This window comes from Haemaphysalis longicornis, unplaced genomic scaffold (assembly GCF_048455015.1).
Source record: "Haemaphysalis longicornis isolate Haplotype H1 unplaced genomic scaffold, Haemaphysalis longicornis Haplotype H1 scaffold_4, whole genome shotgun sequence".
NCBI classification, from domain to species: Eukaryota; Metazoa; Arthropoda; class Arachnida; order Ixodida; family Ixodidae; genus Haemaphysalis; species Haemaphysalis longicornis.
This window is the reverse complement of record NW_027526361.1, coordinates 77,184,975-77,206,322: the sequence shown is the minus strand read 5'-3', so window position 1 is coordinate 77,206,322 and position 21,348 is coordinate 77,184,975.

The window sequence follows — 21,348 nt, the reverse complement described above, 5'->3', positions numbered from 1 at the left end:
TTCACATCTCGCACAAAGTGAACCGCGTTAGCTTGCGCTCAACTTGGCGGCAACAGGCGGCAACCGGTGTCGAGAGAGAGAGAGAGAGAGAGAGAGATAGAGAGAATCAACTTTAATCGAGCTTATTAAGTGGTTAGTCAACGCAGGCACCAGATCGGGTACTCCGCGTAACCTAGGCGAAGAGAACTCAAAATATCACGCCATGAACTCTTTTTCCTGGAAGGTGGAGTTGGCCGATGACGGGCGCTCGTCACGAGGCGCAAGCTCACGTGTGATAGGTATTTTTTGCTCTTCTTCTTCCGGTCCCCACACGTGGCGCAAGCCCACGCGCCAGCCTGGACGACACCTGGCGCTCCTCACGAGACGCACGCTCACGCGCGCTCGGTATTTCTGTTGATGGAATGCGCAACGAAGAGCTTAAAAAAGGTCTTGTGTCAAAAGAACTAAGAAAAGGAAAGTCTAAGGCGCACCGTCCAGAGTCGTTCGTCCTTCCACTGTTCCCCAATTGGCCAATTTTGGTGGTTGAGCAGTGAGAAATGAAATTGACCTGCTCCTACCACCAGACCCAGCTTTGGCTGATTGTACGCGTGGAGGTGGCAGCAGCATTCAACCATAACGTAGAACACGGACACCACCCAGGTAATGGTTGTAAGACCAGTAAATTATTTTCGTTCTCTCTCAACGTAATCTACCTGTTTTGTTCTTATTTTTTGCAGGGGTGTCACAAAAAGGATGATCGCCATGGTTAAAGCGGACCGAAACAGCGTAAGCTGGACTTATCATAACCTTTTCATTGAGACTGAAAAAAGTGAAAGAGAATAATACGGTACCATATTTCATAATACGTCACCCCAATATACCCATTCAAACCAGAAAATTTTCGAACAAAAAGGCGGTAGGCCCTGGTCTCCCATCATTCCCACTCCCTCTCCTAGAATGAAGGGCCGTGCAGACTCGAATCAACGTTCTATATCTATAACAGCCAACATTTGCAGTGATGGCGTAGAAGCGCTAAATGACGCAAATGCAGCTGCATTAGCTTCGCTTTGTGTCAAACTCCCCATGTTACATCACAGAACGCCACCCGAGATATAGAAACCGCAACCGCCTTTCGCCTAGCCACAGCTATAGTATGGTTCGCCTAATAGGAACACACTGAATAGGCAACTGCTAAGAGAGGTCAGATAAAGCGAACAAGGAGCCCAGTGAAAGCGTAGCACTTCAAAACACGTGTCTCCTCAGGGCAGAGAGACGAGGCGCAAGACACTAGTGGCACGCCCACACTTATTCTGAGGCCTGTAGACGGGGGAAAATATAGAGGCACAGCCGTAACAAGCACGGCGATAGCAGCGGCCGAAAGAAAGACAGGCCGGTGTGACTGATTGCTGCTTGCGGGAAACAATGGGTAGACGACTTAACGGGTCTTGCGCCTCGGGCAGGACGATCAATTGCGAAGCCCGAGACGGTGACAGGGGAGGCCTATTCAGATGCGGTCCTTAACTTGTGTCCTGAGGGGGCTGATGCGTAGATACGTCGGCGTCCCGCGCTTACGTTATATAGAACGCTGCGGGAAAACAAGGGCAAACGTTGGCCGCGAAGAACCGAGCCAGAGGTCTTCCAAGTGTAAAAATCTAAGAATTGCAGAGAACTTTATCAACTACACAGAATTTTGCGCGGCGGCTAATTTAGGACGCGTGTGGGGGTAGAGAGGACTTACAAGGGTGTACATTTTCACCGCCAATATGGAGACCTGGTCTTGAGGAGATAAATGCCGAAAAGAAGGTAAGGGAGAAAAAAACTATAGGATGTAGCCACAAAGATTTATAAGGCAGCAAGCAGCTCTCAACTGCGACACGTAAATCCTACGGAGCGTTTACTTTTGAGCTGCTTGCGCTCAGTTGTTCTTGTTTTCTTCTTTGAGAAGTCCTCGGTATGGCTGGCGCGACCCTTGCTTGCAGCACTCTAGTACGGGCACGCCACTACCCTTCGTGCGCACTCGTCTTTTCCCGTCCCCTTCGCGTCACTCGCCCTTTCGCTTTTAGGCGCACGCTTAAAGAACCAGCGCCGTCTCTTCCACGGCCAGTTCCGGGCGTTGTTCCGGTCTATTGTTCCTGCCGTGGTAATGGCTGTTCAAGGGTCCTGCGGAAACCCTTTGTTTCTCCTCGGCCTGTTCAGCTTCTGAGAGCAATACACGTAGAACACTGGCTACCCCGGAAAAGACCTTTCGTTCGACGCTGCAATTAGCCACGCGGTCACCTCCTCTGCCTCGAGCACCGTCTCATCTTCGTTAACAGTTTGTGTCGTTTTGCATCGAGGGAGAGTTTTTTTTTTATATTCTCGAACAAAACGTTAAGTGAGCAAGCAATTTTCTTTTATTATTTTATTTTCTGAGCAATGACAAATAGAGACAAGAAAGGATTCGTTGTGCATTTGGGTCGTTTTTTCTCTTTATTTTTGCGCAAAGGCAAAGACAAGAGACCTAATGCACATGCATCCGGTACGAAAAGAACCATAGTTTGAATGTTCAAATTTTTCTCCGTTTCTATTCAAACGTTTTGTAACCGCCGTTCAAACTTGTAACTTCTGGAGGTTGACGCCAGTGTTGCAACACATGCTGTCGCGCGGCAAAGATTAGATACATCGTGAGTACTGCTCGTGTGTCCAGATGCCAGTGAACATAAAATCTCTACACCGGTCTTACACTATTTCCTTGCACTACACTACGGGCGCTTCATTGCAGCTTCGGCGCGCAAAACTTCATTTTAATATCGCATCTGTTTCTCACTCAGCCGCGCTTGGCCTGAAGCTTTGCACATAAATTTTACATGCGCTTTAGGCATTTTTGCCTTGCAGTCGTTATGATAGCGCGCACCCTAATGACAAAAATTATCGCTCTACCTACTTTTGTGGTCTCAACACTCCTTCATTATCTAGCTCTGCTATATTTTTCTTGTCTTCCATAGGTCGTTTTTAAGCCCTATTTGGTTCAGTTACCCATTGCATGGTAAAACACTTTGGTGTGGTCCCACGTCTCGCTCTGTTACCTCTTCGGATAAAAACTTCAGTGAGAGCAATTAGCTGCTTGAAGATGAAGAAATAAACTTTTAGAAATTTTTTAATGTTTAGAAATAGGCTACTAGGCTTCCACTGTTGTGCCTATCGGTTTTCAAATATTCCGAGGAAGCTCACGAGTACAAAAATTGTTTCTGGTCTCGATATTGGCACATTTACCGCGTACGCAAATTCCTCGAATGCGATCGGGGTCATTCAGTGACGTGACGTCGTATGAAAGGACAACTTGCAGGCGGAAATGAGCCTTTGAATCGTCGCATCAGGTCTGAGTTCTATCGGGTTTTCCCGCAGCGCCAGCAAATCCACAGTGACAGCTGGGTGGTTTTGACGATGAAATGACACTATTGTTACTGATATCTCAAAAGACATGCAACATGCCGCAACACCATTACTACCATGGGATTATAGAGCTCATGTCTTAGGCGCCAGGTCATGGCTAACGGGGCATCCGCTTCGATGGCGGAACCCAGCACGCGTGAGTGGCACAGGGGATAATGAAAGAGACCGAACGAAGAGCGCAACGGTGAATGTTTGATGGGACTGCAACAGCAACACAATGAATAAATCATAAAAGGGTGCAAATAAAGCATCGGAAGAGAAAAGAGGAAAAGCAGATTGCTGAGGACTGAGTAGCAAAGCATAGGAAGACCGCAGGTTCATTTGCACACGGCTTCAGGCTCGGGTAATCGCTGAGCCAACCACTCGACCCTGAGGTGCTATTCCAGAAGGCCCGAGTTTGAGCGAAAACGGGCAAGGCGGAGCTGTGGTGATAATAATAAGCTCATGATAATATTTCGAGGCCAAGTTTAAACGCTTTAAAAATGAGATTCATGCTATTTTCTAGCAACTATGCACCCCCAGGTGTATTTTGTTTGAGGGCCCTCACTCCACAAGCTCCGCGGAATGCCCAAGACGCTTTCAACCCCGCAAGACACCCTCCTCGTATGCTGACGTGGTCTCTGAACAAGGACACCTGTTCCAAGGTCCGCACGGCCGGGAATTAGATTTTTCTGGACTTCATTACGGAACCCGAACTGCCCACCCCGAGCAACAGGCCCGGAGCTCCAAGGACCGAGACAAGCTTCCTGAGTACAACGACACCAGGTGGGGCAGCACCAACCCCGAAACCAGCAAGGGGCGGGACCCAAAGGCACCTATAAAGCCGCCCTCCGACAAGGTGGAAGACCACCACGGCAACAGGTTAGCTGCCCCAGCGCCTCTACTCCTCTGGTCAGAAACCCCACCTGCATGCCAACATTTCCCCTCTCGTCATCCAACCCCATCCAACCCCATCCAACCCACCCCTCCCCTCTCATCTGACATAGCACGCGAATTACAAGCCATGCGCTTCGAAATGGCTGCGCTGCGAGCTGAGAATGCCGCCATCAAAAAAGAGATCAATCTGTTACGAACTCCGAAGCGAGAGGAGCCACCGCCCAAACGGAAAGCACCCAACCCACCCGATGGGGAAGTGCCTCCCCCGCCCGATCCCGCCTCAGAGGACCGACTAGGCCGTCTAGAAAGGTCGCTAGCGGAGCACAAGCTTGAATACACTCAAGCGGTACGAGCCATACGCACCGCCCAGGCCGAAATGCAGGCCCGATTGGATAATATGCACCAGGCGAAGTTGTCGAGTGTCAGAGACCTATCTGGACGAATAAATTCCCAAAATGCCCCAATGTATGACATCACTGATGAAGGCTTCTAAAAAGGGAGTTGTGCTCTGGCAGTGGAATTTTCGGTGCTTTGCTCGGACAGGGGCGGAACCACAGCTACTGCTAGAACAAGCAGATATTCCCCCTGATATAATTACACTACAGGAACCTGGAAAGTGGGTCAAATGCCTAGGATACCAGTTCTTGCAAACACAACACGACGCTGCAGTACTATTAAAACGAAATATATCTGCCCAACAACGCTCTTTGATAGCTGTTTTATCCCTCACGACTTTTTAACGGTCTACCCGAAACATAGGACAGAACAGGCCATTCACAAACTAAACGTTTACGGTAGCCCCAAGCAACAAGCACATAATTTTCGATCGCTGATCCTGGCCGCCAAAAAAGCCGCTTCGGGCTTACCCCCCATAATCACTTAAGACTAATGCTCCATGCTCCACACACGGCATGGGGTTATCCTAGGGATAGCAAAAAATTTCTCCCACCTCCCCTCGCGGGAACCCCTGTGTAGATGCGACGCATAGGGGGTTCCGTTGTTGTTTCCGTTAGGTTGATTCTCCCATCGCGTGAAACGTGCCGTGAACCCCCTGTCGCGGCTACGACGCAACGTGGCGCGGCTATGACGCAATACAATCCAACTCAATCCACTTTAACCCAATCCAATTCAAATTCAATCCAATCGAATCCAATCCAATCCTAGCCAAGCCAAGCCAAGCCAAGCCAAGCCAAGCCAAGCCAATCCAATCCAATCGAATCCATTCCAATGCCCCTCGCGAGAGATTGTTCGCTATCGGACAGGAGAGGGGGTGAGCGGCGGAGAGCGCAGCTCGCGCGGCGAGGAGAATTGGGGAGGGATGTGGACGGACAACAACAACGCCGTATGGAGGGACAAGGCGAGTTAATGAGACGCAGTCGCATCTAAAAGTTCAGGCAACTCTTGGATGTAATCCAGTATCAGCAGCTGACGCTCGAAACACCAACCAGGGAGGGAACAAGTGTACAACGAGACACCACCCCGGACCTCACCCTAACCTACGGAGTGGGCCATACAGAGTGGGCCAATCGACACACGGCGCACAAGCCACGCTGACATTTGGGATTGAAGAGCGTATCGTGTCGTCTACTATATTTTGCGGCATATGTGGTGGAACATGTTGCAGCAGCTCGCTCCAAGGCACTGTGCCGTAAAGGATGTTGAACAGGAAAAGAATATCCACTTTGTGCGCGTGTAAGTTAAGCGCGACAACGTCGGCACAAGAGAAGATCCAGAAATATAATAGTTATGAGTAACAACGCGATGACTAAAGATAGATATAATCTTTTTCTGACACTGTCAATAAGCATGAAGTTTCTTTTGCATTTGCTATTCCACAACACAGAGGCATACTCTAGCTGCGAACGACAAATAGCCGAGTATACTTTGAGGAGAGAACTTGCCTCATTGAACATTTTCGACAGGCGAGATACAACGACAAGGGATTGAAGGGCTCGCCGAGCGATCCCCCAAGTGTGCGGAGAGAAGTTCAACTTACTGTCAAAATAACCCCAATATCCTTAACTTACACCACATGTGGTAGAGCTTCCCTTAATTTTTATAAGAGAACAATATGCTTTCAATTTTTCTTGTGTATGTCATAACCTCAGTTTTAGAAGTATTTATGGGAAGTTTTTTTCGTCAGCACCAATACGAAAAATCCGTGATCGCTCACTGGAGAACGGAACAGCTGGCACTGTTTGATACAGCCCCAAATATCTTGACGTCATCAGACAATCAATCAATCAATCAATCAATCAATCAATCAATCAATCAATCAATCAATCAATCAATCAATCAATCAATCAATCAATCAATCAATCAATCAATCAATCAATTACCCTTTCTTTATCTGTAAGCTTTTGAAAAACTGCTTAACAAGAATGTCCGAAAGGACCGAGGAAAGGCTGCAATTTCGCGGCACAGTGTTTTCCCAATTCCGCTGCTTATGAGCGCCGAAACACCTTTTTAAATCCCATTTAATTTAGCGTGCCGCAAAACGCCGTTATAAATACAGAGACGCGGTGAATGCTCTCTCTCTAATTACGATCGCATTGCGCTGTTCCGATGTTTTAAGGGTTAGGGAATGTTAGCGGAACTGTGATAGAAAGCTTCACTCAAAAGTCGTAGAATGCAGTAGTATGGAAGTAGTAAATTGTTTCGGCCCCGCGCTGGACACGAAGCGAACGAGAGTGTTGTCGTTTAGGATACGCTCACTGCTTTATAAAATTCACCGAGCTGCGTAGGGTCACGTGAGGCCTAATGTTCCCTTCCAACGCTAAGCCCCAAATGCACTTCCGCGGGAAATGGGACGACATTACGTCCCGCAAGAAGTGTAAGACTATTGGCCGTACGGGTGCTAACGGGAGTAAAGTGCGAAGCAAGTGAACTATCGGCGCAGAACTAAAAAGAGCTAATATCGCGTCGACAAAATGACGGGCAGGTTAAAAGCATCTACGAAATGTGCAAAGCGAATGAACGATCAATCCGTGTTGCCCCATACGCCGCGGAGAAATTAGACAAACAAGCTCGGCTGATGGCCCCCCAATGGTGCTTAAGTGTCTTTGCGGTGCTAACCAGCTTCCAGTTCAAAAGAGACGAACATGGAACAAGCCAAAAAAAGGCTTAAAAGGCTTCAGGAAACGTCCCTAACGGGGGCAAAAAAAAACTGTATGTGCCCTCCCCTTCCAAAAGGTGGTGATCAGTGGTTGTATAATAAAAGCGGCAAGGCACCAAACGCAGCTCTGGCGGAGAACGTTTTCCTGCCTCAGCGCCCTAATGGGTTTGGGAGCACAATATGCGCGCTCGTTAATGGCTTCGAAATTTCATTCAGTCTCCGTTTCGGCAGGCACAACAGCAAGCTTCAAACCTCTCCCTCCCCGTCGTGTCGCTCTCTGGCTACAGCCCCCTTTGTGTGTGGGTGTGAACCCGGAACCATTTTCTTCCGCGCAGCTGCAACACAGGTTTTGAAACGGCTTATCAAATTCTGTTTCCGCATTTTTAACGTCACGTTTCCCTGGATTTAGACCCTTTAATCGAATTACAAGCATTTCATATACGCAGATTTACGTCGGTATAAAGACGGCTAGCATGCCCGAGCTGTTATCCCCATATTCGAGACCACTAAACCGGACTAATGCTCTCGTGCAAACGTGAAGTGCGCTGGAAAGAGCATTCACTTGGAAGTTTATATACCCGATAGCAAGGAGATTAAGGATTTCGTGGTGTATATGGGGGCACCTGGTACCTTCATAATCCGACATTACGAAAGAACCACTCATTTAAATCGACAATGGTCATTGCCAACCAAATCCTTGAGCTTCTATTACGTAAGAGTATATGCGCATGAAATTACGGTAATGCTTGCTGTGACGTGGCTGTGGCTCTGAATTTACTCTCTCTCTCTCTCTGCCTCTCTCTCTCTCTCTCTCTCTATATATATATATATATATATATATATATATATATATATATATATATATATATATATATATATATATATATATATATATATATATATATATATATATATATATATATATATATATATATATAGAAAATAAGGGTTGGCAGCCAAGAAAACCTCGGAAAGCAAAGGGGAGGTTGTGGTGGGGCTTAGAAACAGATGAAGAATTTTTTGAGTGAGAAAGAAAGTGGTGAAAAATGCCCGCCGTGTGGGATCCGAGCCCACGACCTCCAGAATACCGGTCTGGTGCGATAACCACTACGCTACTGGCGGGGCTGTTTCCCCACCCCTTTCTCGGGTATTTATGTTAAGGTTTCCTGCACAAGGGGGTGGTAGCCAGCGCCACTCGGACTACTCGGGGTGAAGGGGACCTTCTTTTAAGTGCGAATGCACTTTATAAGCGACCCTGAATTCCGGTGACCGCTGTCCGTCCACATAGCAACAGCTGCGGGTGCGCGCGCTCCTCGTCTTCCTTGGCAACGGGGGGAGATGGGCGCGCGCTGCCTGGCCGCTGACATGGCACATACCCACGTGGGGGATTGGCCAGGAATCGGGCGTGAGAAGGGCTAATGCACCCGCTTAAAGGAGTACTGACACGAAATTTCAAAGCTGAGATCCGCTCTAGCAATCAAGTACACCGACAACACAAATAGGTGTCTGTGCATGGCACATACCCACGTGGGGGATTGGCCAGGAATCGGGCGTGACAAGGGCTAATGCACCCGCTTAAAGGAGTACTGACACGAAATTTCAAAGCTGAGATCCGCTCTAGCAATCAAGTACAACGACAACACAAATAGGTGTCTGTGAATAAATGCATCTTTCTTTCTTTGTAGTTGTGTGTGTGTGTGTGATCTCTCTTTCGCGAACATTACCGAACTGCGCAAATTCAACTCCTGCATTCGCACTTTCACATTCTTCCCCTCTGGGAAATGCGGGCAATTTTTTTAACCCCCGGCCGTGACTCGAGTGTCTACGACATGTCGAGAGTGGTCGACCAGCTTTTAACCCTCTTAAGCTACCCTTGGCACCAAGACTGCCAGAACAGAGTCCCTCGCTAAGCATATAGCGAATCAGAAAGGGGAAATGAGGGGCTCGGTGAAATAAGACGGAAAATAAGGGTTGGCAGTCAAGAAAACCTCGGAAAGCAAAGGGGAGGTTGTGGTGGGTGTTAGAAAGAGATGAAGAATGTTTATATATATATGTATATTTATTTATTTATTTATTCATTTATTTATATATATATATATGTATATATATATATACAAACAAAACTACCTGTTATAAATACCCCAGAAAGTGAAGGGGCAAGATAGCCCCGCGGGTAGCGCAGTGGTCGTCGCAGCACATTTTTTCTCCGCTTTCCTTCTTTCTCTTCAACTTTTTTTATTTGTTTGGATGACCTAGCACATCCTCCTCGTTGCTTTCCGAGGTTTTCTTGACAGCCAACCCTATATATATATATATATATATATATAGCAGTCAATAAACTACCTTAACTTAAATACCTGAGAAAAAACCTGAGAGTCGGTAGCGCAGTGGTTATCGCACCCGACGCGTATTCTGGAGGAAGTCAATTCGGATCCCACCGGGCATTTTTTTTCAACTTTCTTTCTGTCATTCAAAATTCTTCATCTGTTTCAATGATCTATCGCATTCTCCCATTTGCTTTTCGATGCATTCTTGGCTGCGAAACCCTAATTCTGTAATAATGCAACGAGCCCCACATTTCCCATTCTGATGACCTACGTATATATATATATATATATATATATATATATATATATATATATATATATATATATATATATATATATATATATATATATATGGTACAGACCAGGAACCAAAACCGGAGGCGGCGTAGGGGGCGGAATCGCATTTAAGCAGTCGAAGCGTTCCAAGGCTCAGTACCGTGCGAGAATAGCGAAACAGTAATATCGACGAACACTAATTACCAGCACACGTGCGAGAAGCAAAAGTAACCCCGTATCTCCGTATGAATTCATTGGTCGAGACGGCCTTGCTTTCGGAAGAGGATTGCATTCCCGTCAGCAGCGAATGCTGCCCATAGCAAAACCATACTCAGTTGCGTTATTTATTCGGTTGCGTGTTTCTGCATGACGCTTTGAATAGCCCGTGGGTGAAAGGGGGGAGTGCTATTTCCCGTATGTGTGCATTATATTGGCCGAGCAGCACGCGGGCGAAGGAACTATCCTTTTGCCGCCCGCCTTCCTGAAATAACACTCACGGGCGGAACTAGCACTGCCATCCGGCGCCGAAAAACTGCGATTTCCACCGTCGGGGAAGGCGCCAAATAAAATAGGAAATTCCGTTTGATGTATGATGTGCGTGCCACTTCCCGAATCACATTACGGCAGCATTAATCACGTGCCGAGCGAGGTGTTCAGGGCATGGAGTGTGCCCGTGCGATTACAGGGCGAATCGTCTTCCTGGCGCACAACATTCGTCTTGGTCCCTCGGCGGACCTCCTTCCACCGGCCGTAAAGTCTTCAGCGCGGAACGGCTTCCATTCGGAAAACACGCTCCGTCCACCAATGGGTATTCCCAGCGAAGCCAGCGCACAGCACATTATACAGCGCTTCCAGGCAAACCGGGTTCGTCAGGAAAAAACGCCCGATTAAGAAGGTTCGTCACCATAAACCAACCGCACTCTTCCCTTCTTGCGCTAATCTGCCATGAGTGATGTCGGATCTGTGAGCACAATTCGCCTTTACATTCGACCATTGCTGTGAAAGGTATATGTCCTTTTATATGCTTTGTCGTCAGAGACTGAATTTCTTCAGTAAAAGGAATACAAAAATTTGGCACAGCATGCTGGACCAGTTGTGCAAGGCTGCAGAAACATTAGAGCTGGGGTGGACCTAGCTTTTCCCCCACACTGTCAGTTGATAACATGAGACAGGGAGCAGCAGGCCCCCAGCAGTGCAAAGCCGTTTTAGGCGACACTGTAAGGCAAACACCAAAAAAGTATGTGCAATGTTTTATTCAGTAGTAATCTTCGTCATTCCTTTCGTCGTGGTGCGTAGGGACAATCCTCTTAAAACGCGTCCTCGCCTCGGTGGAATTCCACTTCTTCGTCAGCTCGTCAGGTGGACGTCTCCACGAGTGGATTCTGGAGGGATGCCTTGAGAGGTTCTTCGCCATCGTCTTCGCCACAGCGAGCCCGTGGCGCGCCGGTCGCTGCACGACCACGAACACGAAGGCGGAAGCTCCTCATGCGGCGTAAACCCACGCACAAGACTGGACTACGGCGGGCGGTTGCCGCGAAGTACGCACTGATATGCGATCGCTATTAGCTTTTCTGCACGCCGGGTGTTGGTCGCGAGGCACGTCCTCACGTGCGCCCGGAGCTTTCTCTCTACGCCGTACGGGTTTGTGTAGGCCTAAACATCTCTGCAATTAATATCGTTGTACCGAACGGCTATTGCCCGAAAAAGATTCATGCATTGACGACAAAGAAGAAGTATGAACTGAACTCAATTCCTGCCAGCAATCGAAACACACAGGTGGGCATGCCCGCCAAAACTATCCCATCAAGATAATAAACATGTCACGTCAATCAACCTTCACAACTTTTTCTGGGCACGTGTTAAGAGAAATGTTAACGAGGACTTTGTAGGTTGCGTCTCCGCCTTGCGCCCGTGTGTGTCTTTTTATTATCCCCTTTTTACTGAAGCCATAATCTAGTTCGATTAAAAGCGAGTTGAATTACGTTCACAGCCATGACTTTGTTTTTAGTATACCAACCCACGAAGCAGATAACAGGAATTCGAAATAGGCGAATTATACGAACAATAAAGAGCCGCCAGCAGGCACAAAGGTGAGAATTATGCGGTTAGACCCGCAAGCACCAGCACCATAACAGAATGCCCTTAAACATTGCAACAAAACAAAATCAAAGATGCACTAGGACATGCTGCAATAGGTAGTGTGAAGATTTGCGATAAAAAGACACGCTGAATTACGAAGACGTTTTTCGAAATCGGCGACATCATGCGCGGAAAACATATCTGTGGGCAAATTATTTCTCTCTTCGTTTGCGTGGGGAAAAAAGAACGAAGTTTCTTGTACGTTCCAGTACAAGCTTGACAGGGAGAGAGATAGAGGGCGAGAGAAAGACAGCTTTATTACCTAATAATGTGAGAGTGGTTCCTCAGTCCAGTAGCACATGTGCTGTCTAGGCTATTGTAGCCCTGGACACAAGCAAGAGCTGGCCCTCAAGTCGACTGCTACACGGCAGTACCTCCACTGGTTAGGGGAAGGGTACGGGTTCAGGGGCGGAACGTCTGAAATCGTGAGGGCCGGCAACAAGAGCGTTAGCTCCCCGTCGGTGGCGCTTGCCTTTTGGTAGCCTTTTTGATGAATAGCAAAATCATCGGGACCCGACTGCATGCCGTGTAATTCACTTTCCCATGTATATAATACTTTGTTTCTTCAAATAAAAATGTAGTTGGAAGTTAGCGCCCGTCTGTTGTACTGTGTTCCTTCACCTCACTCGTCGTTCTCATTGCGGACATTCAGAGCTCTCTCTGCTCCTTGCATCCATGCTCCACTCCCTTCGTTCCCTTGTAACACCCTCGTGACTCGCCGTACCAGAAACCGCATACCGCGAAACCCGCCCCCCGCCCCCCACCTCGGAGAATCAACATGCAGAAGCTGCCTCTGCAAATAGATATTAGCCACGCAAAGCGTTCATGGGTTGAGTTATCGGGTGAAGTCAATCCCTCACGAGGGCTCATCCGCTAGGCCAAACGCGTTTCCAACAACCGCCATCCCTTGTAATGCCGCGCCTTCTCCTTTTCTTGCTTCCCTGCCCTGCACCAGTGGGTGCAATAGACGTCGTGCACTACGCGATATTAAATCTCGCGCACCGCACTCAGCTTTCATGTAAAATATCGTAAAACAGAATTCTTCCATTCGATGCACTTACCATAAAAGTTTTGAATACTAGCGTGTGCTCTTAGGTTTAAAACGTTATTCGAGACTACCATGGTGGAACGTTCTACCACAGTCTTCGTCACAAGCGCCACTCTCCATCCTAATGAGAGCAAGATGCTGGAAGTAAATATTCTGGAATGTCGCATGATGAAGAACATCACTTGTTCTTTTTTTCCTTGCAACCACCGCTCGTGTTCCCGTGTAGAAACACTGCGCGGCGCTTGACAAACTTCTGTATTCAAAAGTAGAGAAAAAATTGCCCGTGTTCTCTCTTGCTATTCATGCCAAGTTTCAGAAGCTTGCTGGAGAGTAAGAAACTTTCTCCACCAAAAAAGAAAACAAGAACAGTTTCTTGGCTACGACCAATTTATAAACGGCCTAACAAAAACAAAACCTCAGCTTTGTTATCCTGTCACTTCGCGGATTTCCATTCTCTGCACGTAAGCTGGTCTTCTCTCTGGATGCTGAACGTTTTTGCTACACGTCCTTCAATTTTGTTGAATTTAGTTTTTATAATACATAAATCACTCTCAAAAGAGATGCAGCTTCTTACTTTACTAAAAAATGCCTAAAGGTCATTTTTACCCCGCACTTCATCCCAGACGTTTCTAATCGCATCTGTGCGCGCGTTCGTCTGTATAAAATGAAGGCATCAAATTATTCTCAATAGTGTGAGTCCTGCTCATTTTTAATCATAAAGCCTCTACTCTTACTGCTACTTATTACCTTTGTTATCATAACACAAGCCCGTCGCATTAAAATTGGAGATATTGATTCTGGAGCTGCTACATTACTGGTAATTAGATTACGGAAGTATATAGGAAGTAATCTTGCATACTGCGCTCGCAGAATGAACATAAACGGGGCGTGTGGTGCCGCAGCGCGCTAATTACATACGTCGTAACGAAAACAAAACAAGGCGTGAATTTTCCCACATATACGCAAGGAGGAGATCATGTAATTGGTATTAACGACTATGAGACATTCCCTTGCAGCCGTAATGAAAAGGACACAATTAAAAGCACACATAACAGGGAAGGACGCCACTACTTTAAGCCTGAGATGATTTAAAACTGATGCTAGGGAACGGAAACCAAAAAGAAACCAATGTATTACATTCGTCCCGCCTCAGGTTCCGGTTGAGCCCGCCGTTATTCATGCTCCGTTACTCCGTTTCGGGCCAATAAATGAGGATTTTGTGTTGCAAAAACTAGCTCATGGAAATCTAAAACATTCTGGTGCTGAAACCTATTGTACGTCTTTATGTAGCAGGGAACAATTCTTAGTCGAGTTCTTTTCAGTTGTAGTAGCGTAGTTTCTTTCATGATACTTCTGTGTGCTAACATATTTCGCTCAACACTAGACGGCTCAATGGTGCCCTGAAGGACACTTTGCACCATGTTGGCAACTGTTCGGAGGAGAAAGCCCAAACCAAGTGTTATGGCGTTCTGCGCCCGAAACCAGCCTTTACAAAGAAAGGGTATGTACTACCTGTGGATTTTTTAAAGTGGGAAGGATTCAGTTCAGAGGATCGCACTGGTTTTTCTGCCTGCATCAGACGTGCAGCCGTCGTGGGTCGGGATTCGAATGCCCTCGACTTTCCGCATCTGAGTGGGCTGCCCTCCTACCGCGAAATAGAAGAGAGCCAACAAAAAGGGGACCCTCACCATAGGACTATAGCCAAGGTAACGTGTTTGGTCCCCCGCTACTGCGTTTTGTTGGCGAGGACTCCATGATCCTTGCCCAGTGTGGGGTCAAGGGCTAGCGCTAAGGAGCAAAAACAATAATGAAGAGCAGAGGATGTATACGCATCCTCTGAGCATTTAAGACCATTTCTCTGAAACAAAGGAAAACTATGATACATGTATGTATTACACGCAGGTTGTTTTACACATTTCTTGTTTCCCAAACCAATATATGCCGTTTTATGTAAGCACTTATTGGCGCATAATGTCCTTAAACCTCCAAAATTAGGCGAGTAATTCTTGAAAAACATGCGGTCTGTGTTTTTCAACGCAAAATAAGACCCTTTGTCGCGTACCACCCACAAAGTGTACAATAAAATCAATAGTATGTAACTGGCGACATTCCGGCACATTCGACGGGCTGAGTTCTGTTCCCTCTGGAAATGCTCTTCTCATCATCTCCGGACCCGAAGCACGCTCGAGCCCTCGGAAAGCCACGTGCACCCTTTTGGCGCGTCACTGGGAAGAGCATTAGAGCGATCGGTCGGCAAAACCTTCAGCAAAACTTTACACTTACTAAAGGCATGCTTGGAATGCCTGACTCGCTCCCCATACACCTCTTTTAAATACTTTAAGTACTCCTTATGTGAAGATTTTACGTCTTTAAATGATATAAACAACCCTGGTGACTGATTAGGCTAGGTTTACATACACACACGAAAGAAGGTGGGGAATTTTAAAGCAGTCCATTTTGTAATGCAGTGGCTTAAAAGGGTATTTTCCAGTAGCAGCGAACACTTCATCATTCTAGGCAAATAAAGCACACATTTACTGAAAAAACCGCACCGGTGCAAAGAAATCAATGGTATATGGTATTCCATCTTCCGCGTCAGCCGTTCGGATTATCCGGCGCCATTCCTTGCAAAGCTACACCTCGTCATCGCGAACCCTGTCCACAAACACCTGGCGGTGACAGGCATTCCTTTCGCTACTAAAGTTCGAATCGATCGCACCCGCACTGGTAGGCCGAGTATTGTTGCCCTACCGTCTACGTTTGCGACGCAAGCGCGAAAATGTCTCGAGAAGCTGGATCTTCGGCAACCGATGAAGCGACAGCCTGGAATTTCTCGTTAACAGTTGACTCTGGAAGGGGATTTCACCTGGGTTTCTCATTGGTGTAGCCGCTTTCTATGCCCGCATTCTTTGGCGTTCATCTACACTTATTTGAAACTTTGAAAGAAATGCGTTGAGTTCCTGTCACTGACAAATCTGCAATCACCACACAACCATGCATTCCTCGGCACTCACGCACACTTCCTTACTTCCCACGCCTGTCCAGCCAGCGGGGCACTCGACACTCACTACCATTCCCTCTGCGAATTCTTCGAAGTCCCTTAACCCCGTGCTTCTCCTCACCTCTGGGAACAGATGTTTTTTTGGGAGTTCGGGAGGGTCAGGCGAAGTCCTGACCCCCTCCCGGACTCAGGTGGTGGCGGCGGCCCTCCGGGCCTCCTCCACCCCCACCATCTGATCCCGAAGGACACAAAAATGTCGTTGTCTTCCTCTCTCTATCGACGCGAGCACTAATAACCTCCCAACTCCTGATCATTCTTTTTTGCTCTACCGTATCCGACACTCCCTCCGCACGCCCATATTTTTCCTAACCATACTATAATAATACAACTGTATTTTCTCCCGCCTCATTGCAGTTCAGTTCCCAAATTATCCACACCCTCTTCTTGTAATGCGGATGGCGGACTTGGCTAACGCCGGGCCAGATGATGCACCAGTTGACTATGGTGAACCGGGCCAGGCGCCACCTGGGCGTGCAAAGTTCAGCTTCGCTAAAGTTGTTTTCTCCTCTTCCGCGGAAGCTATAAAAAACCGAACCAGGTCAACTTCCCTGACTGCTATTCTTCTATAAACACAAAGTACAGAAAGTTGGACTTTTTGTGTACATCTACTGAGAGGCGGTTTCACATCGCTAACCCAAGCCTTCATGCGCCATGTCCCCTCACTTTATTGCTGGGATAGGTTATGTCTAGCATGGTTTATGTGTTGTTTGGTGATCCCTTTGACATTTTGTTTCACGCACCACTGTACCACTCCTACGACTGGTGCACGCTACCGGCTCAGCTCCTGGTGCTGTTTACCAATACTCTTGCGTGCTGTTTAACGTTGTTGATCTGTTTCGGGATGGTGTTATTTGTTCTGTTGCTGAATGGTGTCATCGCCGAAAGGTTCACTGGATAGCCACTTTTCTTGGACAGGACACCCCTTCAATATTTTTGTTCGTTTCTGGCGGTATGTGAACGAGCTCCGCACGGCAGTTTCTCGCGGCCGATGAAGGATTAGGATGCTGGGCGTAGTTTTGCTCCATCAGTTATTGCCTCTGATCCTTACCGAATTCTCTCCGACCTCGTTCAGACACATCATGACTCACACTTTGGTACATCGAAATACAGCACATTACAAATGTCCATCTACAGGTTCCTCGTTTCAGAGCCATGTGCTTGCAAAGGTATCACTAATTTTTGGTACACAATGTTTGCTCATTTGTCTGACATATTTTTATGCGCTCAACAAAAGAGTACTGAGTATGTAATGAAGATTGATTGAATGCTGTCGCCGTCCAATCCCTCTGAAAGGGGGGGGGGCGGAGTGGCGGCATATGGGGGTAGGGAGCGGCGACGGGGCGACGGCGATTGGCGGCCTTCGAACATCTGACGGTCGGCGGAAAACGAGTTTGCAGGTGGTCCCGAGAACACGTTATGATGTGTTCTCGGGAAAACAGAACTTTATTGGACTCTCTACTTTCTTTGGTCAGTGAGGGCTATGAAGCGCGTGAAAGTAAATTTCCTAAAAGTAATTGAATATTGAATGCCGTTAGACGTTTTACACAGCACCAAACAACGTATGCATGGCTGCTCCTGTGCTAAGAATACATATTCTTTTATTTATGCTTGGTGCGGGATGTTTATATGAGAAAAAAAAGCATCACCTATAATTACCATCTTTGCAAAACGTATATGTAAAGCTAGAGCAGCTGCGTGTTCAAATATGCACGAGAACAAATTGCTCGAATTTCGGCCCCTACGCGAGCGCTCCAAGAGGTTGTTCCCATTAAAACCTTGGGGTAAACAATATCAATCATTTGTTCTCACCTCGGCAAAATAAAAGCCCAATACCAGATTTCAAGCTAATGGCCCACCGCCCCAGCTCTTGTTCTAACAGGCCCTAATTATACTAAATCGGTGACCCATTTGGAAAATTTATTTTTCTTCTTAACATTCTAACCTGATTTATTAAGCACATCCGCTCCGATATGTGGCAGCGAATTCGCAAAACGATTAATTATCGATTCAGCTGGGAGTTTCTACGAAGAGAAGAACCGTTCAATCTTGCTGGCCGTGGAAGCAAAGTAGCGTTCTACAGGTTTTGGGGCGTTTCGGATTTCGTTAACTTCATTTCTCAAATTTTAAGATCGGGCTTCTCATCCCACATTTTGGCTTCCACAAAAAAGAAGCAATTTGCGTGCGCCACTTGATGTTGGCCTTAGAAAATGTCCTAAAGAGTTGCACGTGCCGAGTCCACCTTTTCCTGTTTTTGCTCGACCACAGAAAATACCATCTTCGTCTTCATTAAACGTTTGCCAAAAACAACAACCATCAGGAATGACTTGAGGTGGCCACGCCAGAAAGAAAATTTCTTGAGATAATTTGTGCCCATGAAAACGAGTTTGCGCTAACATTTTGCAAATAATAATCGTGTTTTGTCTTGGTTTTAATTCTGGTATGGCCACAAGGGGTGTGTGATGAATTTTTTACAACTGGTTGACGAGACCGACCGAGCAGGCGCAGAAGTAAGCCAAAACGGCGCTTTAAAACCTTCTTTTTTTGTTAAATATGTGAAACAGTGTCAGCTAATCATATAATCATAGTGTTTTCTCTTAGGATAAGGTGTGCCCTTTGTAGTAAAAAGGATAAAAAATAAAATCGAAAGTATATAACTGGTTACGTCTATGCCAAATTAGCACCTCAGTATTCAATCATAAAGATATCTAGAGTGCTGGATATTTTTTGGTGGTAAAAGGTTGCTTAAAATATTTGACAATTTCTACACTATTCGGGAGTTTAACTACATCTGATTGTTCTGTAAGGAACGATCTGTTTAATCTTTGTAACTGGTGCGGTAAAATTCATAAGGAGTGTATTGTGTTCTCGGTTTTTTCCCCTGGAAATTGCAGCGCTTTTTCGGAAGCGGCGCTTGCTGATATGACTTCTGTGAAACAGCTCCAAATACTGTGAGCTTTAGGAACACAAACTTTATTACGTTCCGTAAAAATTACAACTGCTGAACAGGCATATTTGCTGTAAACATTCTACACAAAATTGTTCTCATTGCACCTTTTCGCATTCGCAGAAAAATTTTCGTTTGCCTATACACCAACACTCATTCGAAGGCGTCGAAGGCATCGCTACACGAGGCGCTGCGATTGTGATGCGAAATAAGACAGAGTGAATTGAAAGATATGGCAGTTAACTAGGTTCAGAAGCAACATTTGCGAGCATGTGAAGGGTGATAAGGAACGGGTAAAACAGAAGCGATGAGAGTAAACACAAGTGCACACTTTTATTCCCTCCGGTGGTGCAACCACTTGCACCGGCCGGTTGGGAATAAAAAACGGAGCCTAGCTTTCATTGCCTTCTTGCGATGGATTAACAGAACTTATGGCCTGAATACAGTACAGACGCATGTTTTTCGGACACAACTAAACCAAGCAAGCTAGCGCACGTAAGCTCTTTGCAACGAACATTCTTAACACTTGCTTTAGCAAGATTTACACCGCTTGCAAAATATAAATGAGGGCAAATGCTCCTAGCCAATTGTATCTTGTACTTCAACGCTGCCTATGCCGTTCCCTCACAAAAAACCTTGAAGAAGCTTTACATCTCGTTTTGTGTGTTCGTTAACAAAACAGCGCTTAACGTTAGAGGAATGTCGTAAAATACTTCTCCCCTGCAGAAACGTCAACAATGTTTGTCGATGATCACCGAAGAACAAGGGGTTAGTTCGGTTCTAGAATACCGATATCTGATATATTTATAATTACAGACTGGAACTTCAGGCAAAGCGACTATTCTTCCCTTAAGTCTGTCAAGCCTATTTTACATTAAGTATAAACTAAAGGACATCAAGCACTTTAAGCAATACGTTATTGCACCTATCGGTTGCTATTTTGAGGTACTTGCCTATATGGCACTTTAGCTACTAAAAATGCCTTTCTTAGTTTATACATTCCTCTTTGGGGTTTTTCTAGTCCATTTACCGCTAAAACTCTTCTCGCTTCAGGAGTCCAAAACTCGGGGTTGGTTTGACGCTGTTTGCCAGGAGAATCGACGCGCCGTGCCACACACGCCTTGACGTGGAAACTTGTGATCGAGCCGCTGCCACCTCGTCCTGAGCTTGCCCCGTGCAACTAAACTAGGTCACCAGAGGCCCGAACGTATCGACACCATGGCCAACATCGTCCACATGTGTCATCATGAGCTTTTAGTCCGGTGTTATTTTTGCCGACATGCCCTGTCCCCTGCTAACGCAATAAAAACAGCAAATGAAACGAATGAACGTGACACCACCGCGAATGTACCGCTCATGGTAAAAAATGCTGACCAAGAAAAACCGCGTGAATATCTGACGCATGAACGTTTTTAGGTGACGCCTCAAACACATGCAGAACGAGCATCCGATCACGGGCACATCGGCAGCCGTCAAGATGCACCACATATAGCACGGAGGAAGAACGAGAGAAAACGGTTATAGGATGAGCATCTCCCCACTTGTTCAGCCTGGCCTCAACAACCGTCATCTGCCATGCCGGGTAACTTTCAAGGTCGCTTACAGTCTAGCTCTAAGGGTTAGGTTAAAATGTTCTAGCGTGATGTGTAATGTTGTTAATCTTTATAAAGACCACTGCTACTGGGTCGTGTTATTCCCTGCAACTTAGCTAGGAATTCAATTCTGCAGGATAGGATGACTAAATTTTTTATCCGGAATTATTGCGCTTACTGCACTATCTATTTGATTAATCGGTAATGGCGTACTGATTAACCCCACCGGTCACCAGTCACCGGTTGTACTCCTTCCACCAGAGCCGGTTGTTACCACCTCGCAACACGGCTAAGAGTGCAAGAGTTTTGCAACAAATACTTCTGTGTTATTGATAGCTTCGGCGCAGACAAGAGGGTCGCAGCCCAGACTATTTTATACCACGCTACACTTGAGCGTAACTTGGCTTATCCGTGTGCTTATTACGCATTCTGAGCAGAAAGCATTGAGCAGAGGAAAAACATGGGCACAGCTGTAAAGCAGAATGGTGAGCTCATTTGGAAGGTACGGGACAGATCCGCCGCCATCTCCGAAGGAGAGGTTGCTGACAGACCCATTCCG